Source organism: Grampus griseus, assembly GCF_964374135.1.
Source record: "Grampus griseus genome assembly, chromosome: 11".
Lineage (NCBI taxonomy): Eukaryota > Metazoa > Chordata > Mammalia > Artiodactyla > Delphinidae > Grampus > Grampus griseus.
Genome location: NC_139005.1, coordinates 47,240,702 through 47,263,790, shown reverse-complemented (window position 1 = coordinate 47,263,790; position 23,089 = coordinate 47,240,702). Strand labels below are relative to the sequence as shown.

Genomic DNA, 23,089 nt, shown 5'->3' with positions numbered 1-23,089 from the left:
TCAGGAGAATCTGGCAGAAAATCAACACACAATGTACTCTGCCCTAGTAGGGGATACAAACGGACAAATTAAAAGGATTGCTTTGTATGAGGTAAATTTTTTTAAAGTATCATAGGAATAAGGGGTTGGGGGAAATGGTCCTTTTAGCTAATGTGATTAGGGAAGGCCTCTGAGATGGAAGAGGTGGGTGCAGGATACAGATTTACCTAAGCAAATACTTTGTGTGTGCTATTTTACTACAACGTATCCTGGCAGCTACCACAGCTCCAATATAAAGGCAGAGAAAAAGCTTAAAGAGTTTATACACGATTGTTTCAAGTAATACGTGTATGTATATACAATCCACCTTTAAACAATGCAGAGGGGCTAGGTGCGCTGAGCTTCCATGCAGTTGAAAATCCCAGTATACCTTATAGTCGGCCCTCCGTACCCGCAGTTCCTCTGTATCTGAGGTTCCGTATCCACAGATTCAACCAACCACAGATTGTGTAGTGCCCTAGTATGTATTTATTGAAAAAAATCCCTGTAGAAGTGGACCAGCGCAGTTCAAATCCCTGTTGTTCAAGGGTCAACTGTAAAAATAAACAAACAAACAAACATATACTAAAAAATTGTTCTATACAAATGTTGCCCTCAGTGTTTTGTTCAACTAGAAACCTTTGTAGACTTCTCAATTTGCCCATGTAAGTCATTTTTCATACATGCAGCTCCTCTCAAAAAACCCGTACAACAGAAGTTTAAAGGTTTCTGAGGAGACTTTGCCTAAGCACCAAAATATTCTTTTTAAAATTTTCTTTTATTTTTTTTTTTCTTTTTGAGAAGACATTTAGAATACCAGGCTCTCTATTAGGTTGCCAAGATGAAAGGGGTATTTTCAGTTGCTAATACACAGCAGCACTTGTTTTTGATAGGGGCTGCCAATGACTTTCATTACATCTGTCAGTCAAATAGTAAAAAAGAAAAAAAAATCATTGAAATAAATCCTACACAATTGCAAACATTTGGCATGATAAATGGCTTTAGTAGCCAACGGTGGCATCGATCCTTGTGCTATTTGGGTAGATGGAATGCAACAGTATTTTAGAGAAAGCACTACATTATTTTCGGAATCTCAGTCATTTAATTTCTTGTAGAAAATGAAAAGAACAATCTCAATGTTTGGAAAAATGAAATTCTAAGGTGTTTTTTTCTGTCAGAGTGCAGAGTTCAAGTTAACATATTATTTCCAATGACAAAAAAGGGACCAAAAGTCACCAAAATTTAAATAGAATGTATAAGTTGCAATCATGAAATCTACCCTCCCCCAAAAGTCAAATATTAAAAACAAAGAGTAAATCACAAATTTCCTTTCGGTCTGCTTACAAATTGCATAAGTCTAATGCCTCCTTCGTTTCTAGCAGTATTTCTGAGTTTCCTTACAAGCATTTAAATTTGGCACAAGGCTGAAACATGGGTTAGCATCTGCTGATGTTGCTTTTAGTAGAAATGTGAATTTTAAGCCCACGATGAGAATGAGCCAGTGACAATGGCTGCCATTCTTTGTTGGCAACACTGTCTTTTCCTACATCACTTTGGTCATACAGCATGGTTTCAACTCCCTCACTATCACAAAGAGTTTGGGTTGTAGTTTTGGGTTGTTTTTGTGTTTGTTTTATTGCATATAAACAGTAATATCTGTAAGAACATTATAAGAGGAGGGATAAGACAGGAGCACAACAATACCCTGTAGCAAACAAAAACTAACAAACTAAAGACTAATTTCCAGGATAGGGAATGATAAAATCAAAGAAAGATGGTAAGAACTGCAAGAGCATTATGAAAAATTAGCTTTCAAATCCTGGACCAAGTCTTGGAGTTGCTAAGAATCTCTGGAAAACAAAACCAACATATTTTTTAAAGGCTTCAAGGTCAGAGCCCTTGAGCCTAAAGGATTATAAAATTTGGTCAGGTGTGTATTACTGAGTTGATACTTCCCAATGATAGATAAAAACTGGACTGGATTGCAAACTACCAAATCAGTATTTGAAGCTGAAAACAGAACTATGCTAATTCAGATCATGTCAACAACCAAGGTATTATGCAACTCATGTATTAATAGATAAGGTACAGAAATATGAACACAGGAAAATACTTTTGCTTTTCTTATAATCTGATATTCATACAAGTACTTAATACTATGTTTCCTATGTTAATTATAAGCAAACACAGTTATCAGAGATTCTAGTCCACTTTTTTAGAAACATATAAACATTTTTTTTAAAAGATTATCATGGAAGAGGTTTTAATATTTATACTTGATGTACTGAGAAACTATTTAAGTAATGCTTAATTCTAAGACATCCAAGAATTACTTGCAGAGTATTTAAAAATTAAGAGTCAGGATCTGTCTTTTCTTGGGCCAACCACTAACAAGCTATGTGAATTTGGAAAATTTAGTTAACCTTCTGAAAGTCAAAGTTTCTTCCTTTCCAAAACAGAAATACTTCATAGGTCATTGAAATAATAAAATGATATACTACTTGCAGACAGCTTAGCACTTGATAACGCACAGCACTATCAATTATATTTCTTTCAGAAAAAGTTATTAACCCACTGAAATGCAACAGAAAAGGAAGTACTATTAAAAACTTTCTTTTTAAAATTCTTCCTCCATCCAGAATTGTAGTTCCTATAAAACAAGAATCACAAGATTGGAAAATAATGGCAACTTAAAAAATAAAAGGCAATGACCACGATAACAGAATACACTCCTATTTTTAGGGGAATGCCAAGACAGAAAGAAGAAGGAGGAAACGGAGAAATAGAATGATAAAAGAGCAGGGAGGCAAAGAGGTGGAAGTGACTAGTCACTATAAAATATCAGATTATTGTTGTATTAAAAGTATTTGGGGAAAAAATTCTCTTGTCGCCAAATGCATTCTGTTAGTGTCCTTTGAGCCTGAGACATTTATGTGGGTATTACAGATTACAGATTCACATTTAGTGGTATCCTAAGTTTATGCACTTTTAACAGTTTTTAATATTTGTGACACGTTTCTTCCTTTGTCTTCCAATGTGCACCCAAAGAGATCAGGATGGGAGCTGCTTCGATTACTAAGGGCAATCTGAGGTTGAAACAAAGATAACCTTTCTACTAAACCAGAAAAGACCACGTTTACAATTAAGCGGTGTGACCTGGTGATAGTTTCTTCTTTAATACTCAAAAGGTAGAAGCTGACTATTCTTAACCATGGTCTCCATTTTCTATATAAAGAAATGAGCAAAGAGGTCAGTGGTACTTGACTAGCACAGATCCATTTTGGAAATAGGAACAAAATTTTCTAAGTTTTCAAAATCAGGAATTATTTTCTCACAATCTACATATTATCTGAAAAATAATGTCAGGTCTATGCGCTCAGAGAGTAACATTTGGATTAACACAGTGTGTTTGATGCTACGTGAAAGCTGAAATCTCTCTTAAATCCATGCAATCAAATTCATAATATAATACATATCCAAAGTGTGTACTTCTTGTTAAATTAATTAAACAGGAAGGCCGTTAGACTGTGCTGGCTGTAATGCTGCGGAGGTCTATGTAAGCAAACAAAATCTATGCTTGTGAGTGCCTCACGGTTATGAAATCAAAACACTAAAGACAACCAATCACAAGCAGCCAGCTAGGCCGTAAGCCGTAGCCAGCCAACAGCTTCCTTACTTTGCTTCTGCTTTTTCTCTATAAAAGTGTCTCCTAGGCTCCTGTTGGCGGAGCACTCCTAACCTCTTCTGGTTTGGTGCTAATTCCAATAGCTTTTTGCTCAAATGCTTAAGAATTTTAATATGCCTCAGTTTATCTTTTTTTTTTAACATCTTTATTGGAGTATAATTGCTTTACAATGGTGTGTTAGTTTCTGCTTGATAACAAAGTGAATCAGTTATACATATACATATATCCCCATATCTCCTCCCTCTTGTGTCTCCCTCCCTCCCACCCTCCCTATCCCACCCCTCTAGGTGGTCACAAAGCACCAAGCTGATCTCCCTGTGCTATGCGGCTGCTTCCCACTAGCTATCTATTTTACGTTTGGTAGTGTATATATGTCCATGCCACTCTCTCGCTTTGTCACAGCTTACCCTTCCCCCTCCCCATATCCTCAAGTCCATTCTCTAGTAGGTCTGTGTCTTTATTCCCATCTTACCTCTAGGTTCTTCATGACCTTTTTTTTTTTTCTTAGATTCCATATATATGTGTTAGCATACGGTATTTGTTTTTCTCTTTCTGACTTACTTCACTCAAATGCAAATCAAAACTACAATGAGATATCATCTCACACCGGTCAGAATGGCCATCATCAAAAAATCTAGAAACAACAAATGCTCGAGAGGGTGTGGAGAAAAGGGAACACTCTTGCACTGTTGGTGGGAATGTAAATTGATACAGCCACTATGGAGAACAGTATGGAGGTTCCTTAAAAAACTACAAATAGAGCTACCATACGACCCAGCAATCCCACTACTGGGCATATACCCTGAGCAAACCATAATTCAAAAAGAGTCATGTACCAGAATGTTCATTGCAGCTCTATTTACAATAGCCAGGACATGGAAGCAACCTAAGTGTCCATCAACAGATGAATGGATAAAGAAGATGTGGCACATATATACAATGGAATATTACTCAGCCATAGAAAGAAACGAAATTGAGTTATTTGTAGTGAGGTGGATGGACCTAGAGTCTGTCATACAGAGTGAAGTTTATCTTTTAATATACCTATTGTCTCTTCAGCTGAATTTGCCCAGCACCCCTCTAATTCTGAAAGTAACAACATCCAATAATAAATTCCTATTTTGTACACATATTTTGTCACCAAATACAAGAGAAGCACATAGTCTAAATGTTCTGTAGAATAACTTAATCCGAAAAGGCCTGGGAAAATTTTGTTCCATCCTCTTCCAAAAAGAGGATGATTATTTAACCCCAAACTTCAATAATGAAGATTTTTCTAAGTTAAAATTTGTCCTATTTTCTTGATATTAATGCTAGGGAAAATAAGTTCATTTGAGGAAAAAGGAAGTGTTTGTGTTTAATTTCTTGGAAATATCATAATTCTACATAGATCTTAATTTAGAAATTATACAGTTTTGATCATTTTACCTCATGGCCTCATGAAGCTTGAGCTTCATTTATTTGAAAACTGTTTAATCAATTTTTCATAGAAAAAATAAATTAAAACCCAAGGAGAACAAAACTCACATTCAGCATACCCTACACAATTATTTCAAAGTAAGTGCTTTTTGATTGAAATTTGAGAAGTAACTGTTTAAATATTTAAATATCTACTGAAGACAAAAATACTTCTAAGTATGCACTTAAGATGAATCTTTCTGAGTAACACTGATTTCTAGTATGTCATTATTAACATATGTAAAGAACCTAGAACAGAAATGTTTGAGTGTTTAAGAGTTTTTAAGTATGGTATATAGGCTTCCTACTTCAAAAAAAGGATATAATGATACACCATCGGAAAATGCACCAGCTTAAATATACGGGAAATCTAAAGGATTCTCTCAGGGAAATATTTTTCCTGATGGACAGATGAATCAAGTCACAAACGTTCCCTTTGCCACCTCTGGATTACACAAGAGTCTTTAGTTTCCATATCCATAAAATTAGAAACCATTTGAAGTGTAGGTAGGTTTCAGGAAATTATAACACAACTCCTCACAAAGTCTTCATGAAATTTCCTATTGCATACTTGACAGCTGGATTTTTAACTGTAAAATGAGTTTCAAACTGATGAAAAATGCATGAATTTATTTCTAAATTATTAAGTGAAAAAATGGTGTGCAAGTAATTAATTAGTAAAGGACATTTTAATATTCTCTAATGGTAAAAGTATTAGACTGTGCTCTCTTTTATTGCATTGCATGATTTGTAATGTGTTCTACCACAAGCTCACTTTGTATATAAAACTGAGGAATTTGTTTCAGCCGGATTGCCAATGGAAAGAGAATTGAGGAAATAAGTCACAAAGGCAATGTTAATAAGGGGCAGAAATTCAAGCTCTGATAGTACATTTTGTACCTGGATATAGCAGAGAACTTTCCAATTAGAGCCAACAAGTAGAAAGCTGATATCTCCAAGCTGAGATTTATAGGGAGAGGTCGGCAGCATGTAATGAGAATTTGGAGCGCATACATCCACCTGTTAACACCTTTAGTATAAGTATAGCTTCTAATGGCAAAAGCTAATGGCTCCATGACAATAATAAATAATAGTGAGAGAATATTCTGGCCTCAGGCCTCAGAAAAAGAATGGGTGGCATTATACGATTTTCACTAACACTACCTGAAGGAGGACTTCTAAAGGGGCAGTTTCATTCTCCTAAGAGCATTAGCTGCACTAGAATATGGGAAATAACAACAGGCAAGAAACAACCTTTTGGTTGAATTCCATCCTTTCCTCAATGGAATTTACATCCAGGCATGTCCTTGCTGGAAAGAAAGGAGGGAGGAAGGAAGGAAGGAAGGAAGGAAGGGAGGGAGGGAGGGGGGAGGGAGAAAGGAAGGAAGGGGGGAAGGGGGGGAGGGGGGAAGGGAGAAAGGAAGGAAGGAGGGAGGGAAAGAAATCCCTGCCCAGGTTCCCATCACTCACTGTATACCATGCAATAAAAATGTAAAAATAAATAACACTTAAAAGCATTAGAATTCACTTCTTTGTGTGTGCACCTGCCAGGACAGTCTTGGAGCACTCACAATGTGTACAGTGTGTAGGCGGACACCTGGAGTCGTGCCCTGCACAACCTACAAGGTCATTTACAGGCAGCCCTGAAGCAATATTTAAGAACATGCACTCAGGAGTTGGCAGATCTGGAATCAAGTGATCCTAACCGTATGACTGGGGGCAAGTTAATGAAACTGGTTAAGTTTAGTTTCCATATCCATAAAATGGAGATAATAATATTAGCCACCACCAAAGGTTACTGGAACAATAAATGCAAATAAAACACATAGGACACTGCCTGGTAGATGTTAGCGAGCTATAAAACTCAACTGTTGTTGTTATTATCACATACCAACTTTTGTGGTTAAGTGCCACAAAAATATATAGAGCTATGTGCTGTTGACACATTATTGAATGTGAGACACCTGGAATTTCAGGCTTTAAACTCTATTGCTAAACATTAATTAACCATATCACTTGTATTTAACCCCTACCATGAAAATACACACAATATTACGTGTCTTTGTGATCTCATAGTAACTGATACGGTTAGTAGACCACTAGGGTCTGATGTGTCTGTAATCTTGGCAACCACACTGCACAAACTGCACAATACCAAGGCCACAGCTCCCCCAGAGCCCAAGAAAACAGAATAGAGTAGAATTGATAACAGCAAATATAAGCACAGTGACGTATTAACCAAGAAGACAGCCTAATTCTGTAAAAAGAAAATAAAGCACAAGCGTGCTGTAGACTTTTTGGAGCATTTGTATGAGCACCAGGAAAACATACTTGGAAGTCTTGTTATATCGACCCCAAGACTGACAGCAGAATTATTCTTCTTCAGTGCAGCCAAGGCCTAGAAGTCAGGTATATTATTAACAGCAGAATGGATCCTTCACCTTCAGGTAACTTTCATAGAAACCCTTGTCTCTTCCTAATGCCAATGCCTATCAGCCCATTAATCACAGCAGCTTCTTTCCACAGCTCTCTCTTCAAATCTTACTCCCCAAGTGTGTCTCAGCCCAAACTGTACCTGTATTTAGTTGCTACCTTTCAGTTGAATTCCATCACACTGCTGGCTGCTCCTCTTGGCATTTTACAAATGAAAAAGAAATCTGCTGAGTTATTCCAGTTAGACTGCAGTGTTTCTTAACCTGGAAGGTTTTTGGAAACTTATTTGGCTGTCACAACTGGGAGGGTGCTACTGGCTTCTGGTGGATGGAGGCAGTGCCAGGACTGTGGCAGGCATGGGAGGTGCCTGGGGCTTAAAATTTAAGGAGGCACTCACTCACCCTTAGGGTCACCCAGACACAAGATTAAAGCTCATAGGGCCCTGGGAGTGAGTGCCTCCTTAAAACCATGGCTTACCTTCCTCCCTTGCCTCCCTCTAGTCCCAGTCCTGGGTTGAGGGCAGGGTTGCCTCTAAACATCCTTATAAAAGGAATTATCCAATCCAAGATATCAATAATACTGAGGCTGAGAAACCCAGACTGGTTTAAAGAATCTAAAGAAGATCAGGGTTGGAAACATGATTCCCTCCCTTTTCCACTTTAAGTTACAAATTTTAAATCACACTCTGTTAAATCTAACGTCTCTAATAGTGAAATAATACCAAATTCTACCAGGTAGCCTTAATCCATTTTACTCCCATCCACATAGCCTACAATGAAGTTCAATTAACTCGACCCATTTCCTTCCTGGCCTTTGTACTTAGGCCCCAGCCTTCCCTCTGCTTGTGCATCTCTCACTCACCCTATTTACCTCTAAGGGGCGGATGCAAGGGTACCTTCCCATCAAAATGTGACTCCTCCCTTCTCAGATCTCTTTCTCTCTCTTGTGTATCTTTCTCTGTATCTTATATTACACTCTAGTCATTTATTTGCCTTTTTAATTCTCCCTATCCCTGACCTACCCTGCCCCACCCACACATATGAACATGCACACAAATACACACACACTGACTTAACCTCCCTACAGTCATGAATCAGGTTTGCTTTATATTTACTTTCCCGAGAACCTCTATGTACAACAGTGCTTTGAACATGTAGAGAACTCAATATATGTTTTAACTGGATCAACGAGGCAGTTATATACAGTAATACATGATAGCATGAACCATAATATTTCCTGTTGGCTATCTGAATCTAAATATAACACTGTGTTACTAGGCCTTGTCGAATCCAGTACCAATTTTCTTCTCCTGGCAGATGTGTCCATCTATTTCAAGTTTGAGATCCCAGAATTCTTGAGGTTTGTGTTCAGTAGGTAACTGACTTGACATTTTGCTATAAACAAAAGCACAGAATGAAATGTATTTTCTTCCCAGAGACCTGTTCTAGCAGCAGAAGAGCTTATGTCTTTGCCTGAGCTATGAGCCTAAACTCAGGAAGAAAATAAATCCAATTCCTAATAAAAGCTGAAGAAATAGCCTTGTAGTATGTCAACCTCTTCAGGAAGCCAAACTGATGCAGCATGAAAACACATTTCCATCACCCTCTACCTCACCCTCAACCTTAAAACTAGTCTGAATTCGAAATTTCTAATTTTGAATTTTAACCAAAAATAAACTGACTACCTAAGTAATTAATACATAGCTATAAATATCTTCTATTGAAAAAGAATACAATACATATACAATCAAATTTCTCAGCTATTTGTCCTCGAAACAAATATCTTATATATTTAGTTTCTAAATATGTGATTTGACAAAAAGGAAATTGAAGCCTTTCCCTAATGGATACCAAAAAACCACTGATTTTAATCATTTAATCCTCTTATCAGAGAATTAGCTTAATGTTTAACTAGCACCTGGAAAGATACAATTCTAATCTTACAAGTTTATTACGAAACAGTTATTGTGAAAAAATCATTGAAGATTAAATGCATGTATATTCCATGAACATAACTTTCAAAACTCGAGGTAACAAAACTACTATGTTAAGTTCTCATAGTGCTAGCTGATTCTATGCTAAGTGAGAATCATTTTCACTGTTTAGTCCATAGCCATTAGTTGGGAGAAAGGAGCTGACTTATTTGGAGCACCCAGTAAAAGCCAAGTAACCTCCATGTGTGTTTCATTCAATAGCTGCAACAACCCTGCTAAGAGAGGTTTCACCACCTGCCTTTTACAAATAAGGAAACAGCTCCAAAGATGTTTAGCAAGGTGCCAATTTTCATGACACTGGTAAACAGTGCTTCTTAAGTATTATCTTCCAACTATGTCAAAATACTGCTATCTGAAGACTGTTCTGTATTACATTTTAACCTATGAAAGGCAGAAAATCTCCTCATATTTTGAGTGTTCCACTAGTGAACCAATATATGCCACTTGATGTTAAGCGTAATAACATTCAAGGTAAAGCAAGGACTAGGAGCTTCCCAAAGAGGAAGTGCACCCCATCAAGGAAATAGACCGCAACAGGGAGCCATCATTCTGCTGGAGTATCAGTGGTGTATACAAAGAGAAGGATGGGGCTTCCCTGGTGGCGCAGTGGTTGAGAGTCCGCCTGCCGATGCAGGGGACACGGGTTCGCGCCCCGGTCCGGGAAGATCCCACATGCCGCGGAGCGGCTGGGCCCGTGAGCCATGGCCGCTGAGCCTGCGCTCTGCAACGGGAGAGGCCACAACAGTGAGAGGCCCGCGTACCACTAAAAAAAAAAAAAAAAGAGAGAAGGATGGGAGAGCCATGAGGTATCACAATTCCCACAAAGTTAATCCAGTTCTCACTCCTTTGTTCCTTGTTTCAACAACTGATGATCTGGGCCTACGGTGTATGATACTTTAGTGACTACTGCATAGCATAGAAAGATGTAAACATGTTTTTCTTCAGAAAGTTTACATGCAATGCATAAAAAGTTGAAAAGTAAGATAATATATGAGTTCCAAAAACATTATTCAATCAGGGAATGCTATGAAAATTCAAAAGGGAAAACAGATTATTCTAGCTGGGGTCATCAGGATAGGCAGTATTGAAAAGGGTGGAATTTGAACTTCCCTTGAAGGACAGGCTAAATATTAGTAGATACAGACTGCAAAAGAAAATAGACTAAATTCAGAGATCAAAAGTTTGGATGCAGAAAGGCATATAAGCATATTTGGGAAATGACAATAAAATTTGAAGTTGAAGAAATTCTACACAGGCACACATTCTTAAATGCTTTGTAGCAGAAGGTTTTTATAGCAACAACTTATAAATACCATCTACTACTTTCATTTTAAAGTTGCACATAAAAATGAATTTATTTCCTTTCATTTTATTACTTATGAGTAGATAATTTCTGTAGTTTAATATGTAATAAGTACACTGGTCATAATATAATATTTTAAACAAGTATGAGAAGAGCATATCATTTTATTTTTTTTTACACATCTTTATAGATTTTATATGATATTTATATAATCACATATGCATATATTATATATGTACTTGTATTTTGTTTTTGTTTTTTTTGTTTTTATTTTTACTTCTTTATTGGAATATAATTGCTTTACAATGGTGTGTTAGTTTCTGCTTCATAACAAAGTGAATCAGTTATACATATACATATGTTCCCATATCTCTTCCCTCTTGCATCTCCCTCCCTCCCACCCTCCCTATCCCACCCCTCCAGGTGGTCACAAAGCACTGAGCTGATCTCCCTGTGCTAGAGCATATCATTTTAATAGTTAGGCATATAGCTTCTGGATAGAAAATTTGATTATCATTTGAGAAATATGAGTTCTCCAAGTATTGTTCTATCACCGTATAATGCTGAAATGGAGACAGATAGATACAGTTAGATGAAAAATGTTATGGAGTGAATGTCTCTGTTCCCCCCAAATTCCCAATGTGAGGATATTGGGAGGTAGAACCACTGGGAAGCAATTAGGGTTAGATGAGGTCCTGGGTGGGGTGGTCCTCAGGATGGGATTAGTGCCCCTGTAAGAAGAGACCAGAAAACCGTATCTATCTGTTCCCTCTCCCTTTCCCTGTTCCCGGTCCCAATCTCAGTCACACGTGTGCATGCATCATAGGAGGCCACAGCGAGACAATGGCCATCTGCAAGCCAGGAACAGGGCTCTTGCCAGAAATCAAATTAGCCAGCACCTTGATCTTGGACTTCCCAGCTTCCAGATTTGTGAGAAATAATTGTGTGTTGTTTAAGCCACCAGTTTATGGCATTTTATTATAACAGCCTGAGCTAAGACAGATAAATAACTAAGTAGACCAACTAACAAACAAATTGTTATATAAATGAAGATAGAGACGAGTCTTTTGAGAATCAATGTAGTCTTAAAAAGTTATTTATATCTCTAACCTAAGTATGGGAAAATTTAATCTGAATGCTGGGTGGGACATTAATTAATTGATTCATTTATTTATTCAGTTATTATTTACTGAGGACATCCCATATGGTAGGCCCTAAGCTAGGTGCTGGGTTAAAATACACACACACACACAAAGAAATGATGTGTTTTTTTCCTCACTACATAGTGGAGGAGATAGACATATAAGCATATAATTATAGTCAAATGTGATAAAAGCTACAGCAGGGGTAGATTAAGGTCCTATGAAAGCAATAAATGCTTCCTATACGACTCTGGCATGATTTCATAGAGGAAATGAGAATTGAACAGAGTCATGAAAGACATTCAGTTAGAGAAGAAGAATAAGTCATTTCAGATATAAAGAGCAGAATGTTCAAAGGTATGACTCCTGATGTAGCAAACGATGGCCCTGAATCATTGGAGGCCTGATCAGAAAGGGCAGGAATCGAGACTGAAAACATACGATGGTGCTTGACAGCAAAAGCAAGGCTACGGATCACAACAGTAAAGGGAGGTCTATATAGGCTTTTAAGCCTGAGAAAGATATGATTAGATTTACTTTTCAGTAAAATTGCTTTGAGGGCAATGGGGAGAATTACGAAGTGCAGGGAAGAACTGCGGAGTAGTTCAGGTAGAAGATGGTAAAGATACCGACAAAAGCAGTGGCAACAAGAATGGGAAGAAATGTTGGATTCAAGGTTATAGCTTGAGTCGTAAGGGTTTGATGATAATGTGGTTGTACTAGATGGTAAGAAATGTCAAGAACGACCTTGTGTTCCCAGTGTGGAAGACTGGGTGGATATTAATGGATTTGCAATACTGGCACAGGATGAATGAAGAACATCATACAGGCAATGGCCATGCAGGACTGCAGCAAGAGATCAGTCAGGGTAAGGGCTGTAGACTCAGAAACCACCAGCTTAGAGGGTGGAGCTGAAACTCTGAAGACAGGCATGTCACTGAAATTATGAGCAAGGAAAGAGCAGAGGTTTTGGAAATAAACAGTGTTAGGTGATAGAAAAAGCAAAGTCTGGGGAAAAGACCAAGGCGGGGAGGAAGATTGCCTAAATGCACAAAAATGTAAAAAAAAGAGCAGGGACTGAGTAAAGACAAATTTATCCAGAGAAAGTCCCCATATTTAACCTTACTTTCTCTGAAGCTTTGTGAGCAAAAATATTTCATTACTTCAAGGTAGGAAGTTTTTCCTCAGGAAGCTACAGTTTCTCTCTAGGAAAATTAATGACAAACATCAGACACTAAGATAAATAAATAAAAATCAAAAGATTGGCACTCACATATATAGAACACTGCATGATACCATGGTTTACATAAGAAATGGATTTGCACTTTACACAGTGCAAGAACTCTAAACAGGGGCCTACCAAATTTTATGAACTTCTGAAGGAATTTATTTAAATTTTTCTAATGAAACAAAAAAAGAATGGATTTTGTTTCCACGGTTGATGTTGTGACATAATGCCACAGGAAATTACTTCTGGTTTAAATCACGAACTGTGCATAAATTCTCTTGGGTTCCAGGTCAATGTACGAAGCACAGCATGGTGTAAGTGATATGAGACCTATGGGGAATTGCAAGATTGGCTTCCTTTCTAATGAGGGAAAAGTTTTATTTACAAGATAACTCAGCTGAAGTAATAACATGAATTAATTTACACCCTCTGCATTTAAAGGTCAAGTACTTCTCTCCATGTTCTTGAGACTAGAAGAAACCAATATTAAATAACATTTATAAATGTTATAAGAACAAAGTCTCTTGTTGGTACACATTGAGCTCCCATATAACATGTATTCAGATGGAAAGTTTAAACATGTTTTACTCAGTGTCAAAGGAGTTACAACTGTCCTTGTTCCAATTTATATCCCTTTTGCTTTTACCAGACTTGCTTTCCCTGTTTTTCAATCTGAACAAGTTGTCATCAGCTGAATCCAGAGGCAACATTCTGAGCTCAGGCGCATCCTCTAATACACTGACAGCAGTATATGCATTTCTGTGACAGGACTGGTTGCTGGCAAGCAGCAGGAACTCCTATGTTTGAGTCAGGCTCTTTCTCCTGAGTATCTGTTATGTGACTGTGAGTCACTTAAAGTCCCTCAGTTGTATTCATCCGTAAAATGGAGAGAATTATCACGTTGATCCACCTCACTGAATTAACGAGATGAATCAACGAAAACACTGGGTTGATCGGAAAACACTGTACAAATGAAATCATGGTTAGTTTTTTAAATTCATTTTTAAGTTACCAAGGGCCTGGAAATAACCCAGAACATAACTGCATGTACTAATTTGTAGGGAATTAGGTTGAGTCCAGACCTTCACTTTTATGTTACATGCTCTTCTCTTAAGAAACTAACAAAGCAATAAAAAAAAAAAAAAGCCAAAAAACAAAAAAACCTGAGGAACTTAAAAGGACAGAGAAAATGAGTCCTTGAAATGTTTAAGGCTTTCCTAGAAATATTTAGGCAAAGAATGACACTTTCTTCTGTAAAATGCTCATGATTCTACTCCTATAATCTGTAATTACACCTACTAACATATTCTGCTTTTACCTCCTTTTTGCTCCTCCCATATAATACAGTGTTTCATACACAACAGACTGTCAATAAGTATATGATTAATTGCAACAGGAAAATTTTCAGGTGTAAAATGTTACATAATATAGCTCAGTCAATGTAATTTTTTAAAAACATCTGTCCCTCTACAAATGCCCCAATTTCTTTCCTTTTAATGGCTGAGTAATATTCCATTGTATACATGACTAGAGACTGTCATACAGAGTGAGGTAAGTCAGAAAGAGAAAAACAAATATCGTATATTAATGCATATATGTGGAATCTAGAAAGATTGTACAGATGAACCTATTTGCAACGCAGAAATAAAGACACAGAGGTAGAAAACAAACGTACAGACACCAAGGGGAGAAGGGGGGTGGGATGAATTGGGAGATTGGCATTGACGTATATACAACTACTATGTATAAAATAGATAACTAATGAGAACCTACTGTATAGCACAGGGAACTATACTCAGTGCTCTGTGGTGATCTAAATGGGAAGGAAATCCAAAAAAGAGGGGATATATGTATACATAGAGCTGATTCACTTTGCTGTACAGCAGAAACTAACACAACACTGTAAAACAACTATACACCAATTAAAAAACAAACTCTCTCTTTAGGTAACAATTCTACCATTGAAGTATATTTTTTATATAAAGCAAATTATATTAAAAAATGTTTTTTCTAAACTGACAAATTGTTTTGTTTCTATTTCACCAATCTATATTAGGCACATTTGCTACTGCCTTCCTTTCTTTCAGTCTGCTTCTCAATGATGATAAAGGAACATACCTAGGTAGACCTGCTAGGTAGAACATACCGAGGTACCACATGATCCTAATCCCAGGCCATAGCCAATTAGACCAGGGCTTACATCGAGTGAGAAGGAGAAAGAAATAACTAATACTTATTGAGTAGCCACTATATCCAAGGCTCTTGCTTTTTACTCTTCACATGCAGTCACTCATTTAACCCTCATTACAACTGTGAGGTAGTGAATATTATTATCATCCCCATTTACAGATGAAGAAATTGAGTCACAGAAAGTTTCCCAAGATTACAAGGCTAGCAAGATTTGGAGCTGAGCTTCAAATCCAGCCAGTCTAGCTGCAGAACCCAAGCTCTAACCATTGTGGCATGTTGTCCTTAGATAGTATACCACCATACTACCATCTATAGGTGAGGCAAAGACAATTTTATCTTCTATCTCAAGAATTTGAGGTGATACATGGAGAGACTGAGTCAGTTGGATGCTGTTGGACACTAGAAGTGTGAGGTCATTTAGCACTGCAACAGAAAGGAAAATCGGTAGGCCATGGGGGAAGGTCAGGGCTGCGTTACTCTTCCAGCCAGATCTAACTATACTTCCTGAATTAGGCTCCAAGAAAATCCCCTGTGTTTCCAACTTGAGTTAATTTGTGCAAGTCTCTGTCCTTTATAGTATAAAAATCCCTCCATTGAAAGCAACTAAAAAATTGTACATAAAACAGGAAAACTAGAAGAAAGTAAGAAACATCCAGAAAACGAAACTAACTGAAAGTGGAAACCAAGTGGTTAAGAAGAGTACTTTATTCAGGTTTCCTCTTGGGACATTTGATCAACGAAGTAGACTTGGACTTGGGGTTTCACAGCCCAAAGAGCTGCAACAGATCACAAGGCCCAAGTTCAGCCAGAGATGGAAAGTCTAAAAGGTGATACTCCCTCCTGTGACCCAATAAAACTGTACCGTCATTGTACCAGAAATAAGTTTGCAAGTTTGCAATGCTACACACACACAGACACACACACTACACACTGCTGGCAACTGCAAAGAAACCAGTCTGCCTCTAAATTTGGCACTGGTGACAGGGAACAAAAAATATCACCTGAGGATTCATAACCAACAGTAATCCCTCATGTGACTTTGCCCTCCAGTTTCGTACTGTCAAGGTGGTTCAAACATCTAAAAACAGTTTAGAGTATCGGGTAATATCCCAGGCCCTGGAAAAAGGAAACACAAATTCTCTCAACTAGAAATCCAGCTTAGTCCAAGCTTCAAATAATTCTTGCATGATGGAGATCCAAGTAATACTCATTTGAAAGGCATTATTAAGCAAGAACCAGGAGAAACTACAGATAGTAGAATCTGGTCCACAAATACATTAGATAACAAAATTATCAACCAGAAAATATAAATTGAGCATGCTTTAAACAGGATTAAAATATAATTAAACAGTATGAGACCACGAATAATTGTACAAGAACTAAACATTAAAAAAAAAAAGACTTTTGCCCAAATATAACTTACTAAAACCGAACAAAAGAAAAGGAGAGCAAATGAATAATAAATACAAAATTTCCAATAGTGGTTAGCTCTGGGAAGGGGTGGGGGGATGGGTAGATAAGGATCAAAGAATGAGACCAGGGAGATGCACACAGGTAAGTTTACATTTTTGTTAATATTCGAATTCTTGAACTGGTTGGTGGGTTCATTAATTTTCATTATGTTAACAAATAATTAAACACAGCTATGAATGATGAGAGCATGTCACAACCTAAAGATTATGATTAGTCTTTAATTCAATTCTGAATACCAGAGGGCCAAAATACAAATAATAAGTAAGTAAATATTTTAAAACCAATTACTATAATTCACCACAATAAAGGAAAAATTTTAAAATCATCTCAAAATTCTACCAAACTAAATATCGAAGAAAAGTTCCTCAATCTGCTATCTATAAAAACAACAAAAAACTAAACAAAAATCTGTAACATCATACTTAATGTTACCCGTTTGAGAGATTAGAATATGTGGTTTTAAAAAGGCAACATAGTATCTTCAACATATAGTTCTTCCTTTAAAATATAACAAAATATACCAAATCCTTTATAGATTAAAAACAAATGGAGCCCGTGAAAGAAGACCTGAATGAATAGAGATAAATCACGCTCATGAATTGAAAGTTTCAATATCATAAAAATGCCAAGTAGATGTATTGATTCAAATGCAATGAAAAATGCCTTTTTTTTTTTTTTACTTGAAAACCTGAGTGTAAAATGTATTGAGGGCTTCCCTGGTGGCGCAGTGGTTGAGAGTCCGCCTGCCGATGCAGGGGACACAGGTTCATGCCCTGGTCCGGGAAGATCCCATATTGCCGCGGAGCGGCTGGGCCCGTGAGCCACGGCCGCTGAGCCTGCGCGTCCGGAGCCTGTGCTCCGCAATGGGAGAGGCCACAACAGTGAGAGGCCCGCGTGCAGCAAAAAATAAAATAAAATAAAATAAAACGTATTGAAAGATCAAAGGCCTAGAATGGCAAAGTCGTTTCTGAAATAGAACCAAAGGACTGGGATGAGCATGACTAAATATCAAGGCTTATTATAAAGCTTTGGTGCCTGACAGTGAGAGGCACCGGTACCAGGGTAGATGAATTCATCAAGGAACACAACAGAAAGCCAGGAAACACACACACACACACACACACACACACACACATAATTTATTTTTATTTCAAAACTGGTATTATCAGTTAGTAGGAAAAAAACTGTTGTTCTAGGCCAACTGGTCATCCATATGGGAAAATATGACCCTAGGTTTTCCCCTCACACCCTGCAGAAAAATGAACATAAGGTGAATCACCCTTCATGATAAAACAAAGCCACAGCTCATCTAGCCAATACAATAGCCAATAGCCACATGGGGCTATTTAAATTTATACGTAAATTAATTGAAATTAAATTTTAAAATTTAGCTCCTCAGTCACATTGTTCACATTTCAAGTACTCAAAAGTAACATGCGGTTAGTGGCTACCATACTGGGCAGTGCCAGGTATAAAATATTTCCATCAGTGCAGAAAGGTCTATTGGACAGTACTGAGGGACATTTACAATAGTATCATTATGACCTTGGGGTCAGGAAGGGATGTATTAAGCAAGGAGTAATAAATTAAACAAACAAGCAGAAAAGGATGAAAATAACTGATAAATTCAGCTATTAAAATTCAGAACCATTTGTCAAAAGACACTACAGAAAATGAAAAAGAAAGCCTTAATTTGAAGGAAGGTATCTGTAATATTTATATATATATATATATATATATATATATATATATATATATAGAATACATGGGATATATAAAGACTCTAAGCAACAAAAAGATAATCACATAGAAAAATGGATAAAAGACTTAGGTACTTCATTCTCTTTGATGACCAAAAAAATAATTATAGCCTGATTTATCTTATCCATATATGGAGTAGGTTAGATTGAAATGTTTGACAAATTTCTGTGTTCTATTTTAAATCACCAAGAGTAAGAGGGCAACAACAACATACTTTTCAGCCTGGAAGGAAGATTATACTGGTTTGGACACCATCCCAGCAACATATAAGTAGGTTGATCATTATGTTTGAACATGTAATTAAATAGATACTTCTAATGTTAGCTTATCCTTAATTAAAAGATAGTTCTCTAGCTTACTTAACAATTTATCTTTACCTTATTTGAGCACTCATACGTGGGAGGCACATAGTACATTTATACCACCTTCTCGCTCTGAGTGTAGAATGTGGTGACTAAGGCATTAATTTCACATTTACTTCAATCAGAAGAGTCAGAGAACACAAAGACGTGTGTGATTGGAGGATGGAATGGTAAAGGAAATAAAGTTACAAACATATGAGGAAATACTGAAAATATAACTCAAATGCAATTTCCTCAAAGCAAAGATAAATTTTCATCCCTGAATTAACATGAATAGGTATTTCTCTGTGTACCATCCACTTCCTTACCCTCCCCCAAATGGACAGGATAAAAAAAAAAAAAATCATACTTTCTTAGCTTCTATATAGAAAAAAAGTTTTCATGTTTTAATAAAACAAATTTGTAAAACTGATGTTTATGTACCTTAAACACTGAAACAAAACTGCACTCACACCACATACCCAAACGGTCTAATTTGCACTGTCTTAGTTTTAACCAAATTGTAAGAGAAGCATTTAAAGGAATGTTGACCTTTTATTCTGGCATATGGTAAAACAATAACAATACTAAACAACTTCAAAAAAAGTTTAAACTAGCTATCATTTAGTACCACAAAATACCAAACAGTAACATGTGATAGTTTGCTCACACCCAGACAAGTGTAAGGGCCAATGATTCTAGAAGTTGACTCAGTCTGTCAGAAAGAAATAAACAATGGGGAACACTCTGTATGTGGATCTCAAGAAACTATGACGTGATTTCACCTCTCAAGGTCTTTGTAATCTAAGACTGAGAGGAAAACCATTAGTAGGTTGGCAATTCTGGTACACGGTGAATCGTGTTAGACATCTGCAAGAGAATGGGACATTCAAGTCATATTAAATATTAGAGGATACAATTGTCAGTAATGGAGCACCCCATTCCAGCTTAGCCTCACCACTTCCTAGAATCCTGGGCAGAGACTAATTACATATTCTGCCTCTATTCAGATTGGCCTGCAAAACCAGAATATGTTTGGGCTGGGTTTGTAAATACAATCAGTGGGCCACCTGCATAGCTAAGGAAAGCCAACGAAAGGCCATAAACTCAGACATTGGTGTGAAGGGTAATTTTTTTAAAGTAATATTATGACTACAACAAAATATTATATTTCTCCCAGTTTGGAAGGGGTGGACTTTTGTACATAATTTTATGTTCTGATCAATAATCCAATGTGATTCCCTTCTGAGATGTATTCTTATTGTACACTTGATTTCTCTTCCTCACAAATGTTTGCCTCCTACTTTCTCCTCTGCTACACGTGCTCTGATTCATTTTCTCTTGCCAATTTCCTGTTTTCTGTGCCTTCCAAAGAGGACACACATGTCTAATTCAATATTGTTTTTATAGTGGTAAAATAACAGATATTTTTGCAAAACAGAGAGCAGGAAGTGATTAGAAGGGCTTTGGACATCAACGTTCCTGACTAATGAAAAAGCCAAGAGAAATGTTATAACTTCTTGAGCACTACATAGCGAAAACTGTTCTCAATCCATAAGTAAGACCACTTGGTTGATGTCTGCGTCCTTAATATTAATTCCAATGCAGACCACATTGTGCTGCTTTCATGTGCAAATTTTTCATAAACACCCCTCATTATAAATTCAGTAGTTACCTGGACCTTTTCAGAAAAAAGGGTTTTTATATGAAGCAGTAAATGATTTCCAAGTTGATGTGTTCTGCTTTGCATCTAGAATCCCAGCAATGAATCTACAACACTCAAGAGTTCTTTATGCGGGCAAAACCTAGAATAACATGAATAATCCAATCCATTTCATGGGCAGGGATCTATGGCGGCAAGGAATCAAAATTCACTCAGTGTAGCTTAAGGAAAAGGGGAGAAAGAAAAAAAAAACATTATCAACACAGAACTCAACTGTAGAGTTGTTAGGCAGCTGCCTCCTCTGTCTCTTTAGGGCCCTGAACGGGTTCAGATGCTGAGTATAATCTAAGTGATAAAATGTGGAATCTGAGGTTAGAGTGTCTAGTCTCAAACATTATCTCTATTATTTACTAACTTTGTGAACTGTGGTGAGTCACTGAATGTCTCAGTGCCTCGGTTCCTTTTTTTGTAAAAAAGTAGTAACAGTACTTTTCTTATAGGATTAAACAAGATAACGCATGTAAAAGGCTTAGGACAGTGCCTGAGACAGTATGCACTCAATAAACGAAAGTCATTATGATAACATAATTGTAACTGCTTCTTTTGAGCATATGCTCTGTCTTCTCTCTGCCTGGCAGCTTCCTCTATTTGCATACGTGCCAACATAGCCACTAGATCAGAGTTACTGATTTCTCACAACTCCAGTGCCCATCATTTCTGATTTACTCAGCCCACGTCATGTGATGTACACATGGTTATCCTCACTAGGGCTGTGGAAAGGGACAGATTCCCTCAGGATCTGTCAGCAGGGAGCCAAAGATCTGCCTTTCTGGTGTGAACGTTTCCAATTCATAGATTAATAAAATTCACAGGCACTTTCCCTCTCAGGTTAATATTAATATAAACTTACCAACAAACAAAGCTGGCTAAGAAACATATGAGCTGCTTGTAAGATGGTGAGTAACTATATGCCTGCAAAGCAGTCAACTGAAGCTAGATAATCACTTTCAATGGATTCAGTAGGATTAATACATGGGGTGAAATAATGTGCTTAAATAACTCTAAGTTTGTTTGAGTAAATGATTCAGTTTACACAGACTGACTGTGTAAAATTGGAAGTCTTCGATACAAGTCTGCAATTTAAATTTGCCTTTGTTTGAATCCTAGAAATCTGAAAAGGAAAAGGGTTTAGCTCACAAATCAGATTAGGTAAAGGTTAAATGCCCACTTCAATAGAAAGTATCTGGTAAAATCTTCATGTTTAAGTAAGAAGTCACTCAGTGACTTGAAATGCTCAGTTTAGATACATCTAACATGCAGAGTTTTCAGGGTAGTTGAAAAATTAAAAAAAATATATAAAATAAAATTTCCATGAAAATTTTCTTTATAACCAGGTGTTGTAAATGGGAATATATAGGAACAGGTAAAAATATATATAAATCACAAAATTATATCAGCATAAAATTCTACATAGAAAACACAGCCAACTTCCAAGTAAAACAGCATTTCTACTATCAAAGATATCACTTATTATACCAAAATTTCATTGTAGATAGGTGACTCCCACAAAACCAAGAAAAAAGTGAGTTATGGGTAGGAAGATGGGGATGATGGTGTCAGTGGTCAAGAGTCAACCATTTCTCTTTGGAAGTTCCCGACCTTAGTATCTATGTGTACGTTATTACCAGAGGCACTATTAAGAAAGGAAGATCACACCCAATAAGGATGTGATTACTGAACAATTAGTACTGTTAACTGTCATGCATTTTAGACTTGGAGGGGAATGTTCTACTTTCAAAGAATTAGTTTTTGCATAATCTTTATTTTCACCCTTCCTTGAAGGGTACAGGAAATGTGGAAGGAAAGTCCAGTGTGCTGTTTTCATAGACTGGCAAACATTAGTCAGAATTTAGGAAGCCTTGTTCTTGGGCTTGAATGCAGGTGACTTTTATTCATCTTTTAACCCCATTATTGAGTACAACAATATTTTTCATTTCATTGGTCTCAGTCATGCTAGAAAAGATGGAATAAGCTTACATGGAAACACAATTAGCAAAAACATACTAAGCACCTGTATTTTAAAATCTATTGTATAAAATAACATAGCAATCTATGTTGGTTAGCCATGTGGTTTAACAAATGTTTGAGTATGTAATATATGGAATAAAGCTTTAGAATATGGTGAGAAAAATGATCTAGGGATGCTGAGTCGTGTGTTTAAGGAAATCTATGAAGTCTATTTAGCAGATGAGCATATAAATGGTATTGATAATTAAGCAACTCAGTGACATGGCCACAAGCTATAATGCTATAACTGTAAAATGAAAGATAAAATGGGTTACAGATGTCAGGGAATGGTTCCAATTTTTTTTTCATAATATTTCTGTAATACACAGTAAAT

General features: G+C 36.8%; 1 protein-coding gene across 4 annotated transcripts in view; it reads right to left on the bottom strand.

Moving 5' to 3' along the window:
- SLC16A7 (solute carrier family 16 member 7) overlaps positions 1-23,089 on the bottom strand; it is a 167,961-nt gene that overhangs the window by 122,113 nt on the left and 22,759 nt on the right. Inside the window, exons 1-2 of one of the 4 annotated variants that reach the window (XM_082667077.1) lie at positions 7,737-7,898; positions 410-572 (exon numbers count right to left, since the gene is read on the bottom strand). The exons of 1 other annotated variant lie outside the window; for it this stretch is intronic. The gene's annotated coding sequence lies outside the window, so the exon portion shown is untranslated. Of the gene's footprint in view, positions 1-409; positions 573-7,736; positions 7,899-23,089 lie in introns of those variants that run through there. 2 more of the 4 variants (XM_082667078.1, XM_082667079.1) reach the window with 2 other exon arrangements.